A 1,175-nucleotide genomic window follows, 5' to 3' on the forward strand; every position below is an offset into this window, starting at 1 on the left:
TGGGGACACCCCTTTGCTGGGACGGCCCTGCCACCTCCTGGCCGGCCTGGGGACTGCGAGGGGGTGGGAACAGCCCTGGGACACCCCCCGCCTGCCATCTGGGGATGGGCTCAGGTCCGTGGCTACGTGCCTCTCACCCGGCTTACCTGGCCCGGGGGTCTCCTCCTCCTCTTCTTCCTCCGCCCGTCCAGACGAGGGATGCAACGGCAACGTGTGCCACAACCCCAGACACCACAAACCATCAGCAGGTACCACCAACCAGCCCTGGGTACCACCAGGCATCACTGGGTACCACAAACCATCGCCAGGTACCACCAGACATCGCTGGGTACCACCGGCCATCACCGGGTCCCACCGGGTATCACCGCGCCATCAGCGCTGTTGGCATCACCAGGTCACAGCGTGACTCGGCAAGGGTGGTGGGAAGCACCCAGGGGTAGGACCCTCTGTCAGTACGGCCCCACCCGGGTCTTGCTCTGCAGCCTCCAAACCTGCCCTTAAATCCAGGTGCCCAAGCCCGTCCCAGCCCTGACACCCACAAGGATCTCACCCCCAGCCCTAAAGCTTTTCCCTCACTCCTGACTTGCAGGGTTCAAGCTTGGGTGAAGGCTCATCCCAGTTGGATTTGGGCTGGAAATCACTGATCAGCAACAGGTGAGATGCATTCCCTTCACCCCAGCCATGGTTTCATCTTAACCCTCTTCTCCACCAGCTCCTCCAGAGCAGGCTGGCCAGTTCTTTTAACTGGCCAGTCCCAAAGCAAGCTTTTTTATGCTGAAAGCAGGAGCAAAACCAGCCCAACACCTCTCTCCTTGCAGCATTCTGCTGCTTGGAGGAAAACAACCTCTTTATAACTCCAAAGTTTTATTTTATTTCATCCCCTCCTGGGCAGAAAACATCAAGTGCCACAAGTTTTTCCACGCCAAAACACACTCTCACCCACGCTGCCTCCAAGCCAAACCGCAGGAGAACCAACCCAAGAAAGGACAACTTAAATACACTCACTTAAAAACCAAAACACCAACCCACCCCTCACCAGCGCCGTGCCGGAAAAGGGGTCCCGTATAAATACAGTGCAATTATATATATATTTTGCAATGGCACAATCAAAAGCCATAACCAGGCCCGCGTCCAGGGGCTCCCCCCCCCCTGCGTTCCCCCCCCCCCCCCCCCCC

The sequence above is a fragment of the Apaloderma vittatum genome, unplaced genomic scaffold (assembly GCF_000703405.1).
Source record: "Apaloderma vittatum isolate BGI_N311 unplaced genomic scaffold, ASM70340v1 scaffold25078, whole genome shotgun sequence".
Taxonomy (NCBI): Eukaryota; Metazoa; Chordata; class Aves; order Trogoniformes; family Trogonidae; genus Apaloderma; species Apaloderma vittatum.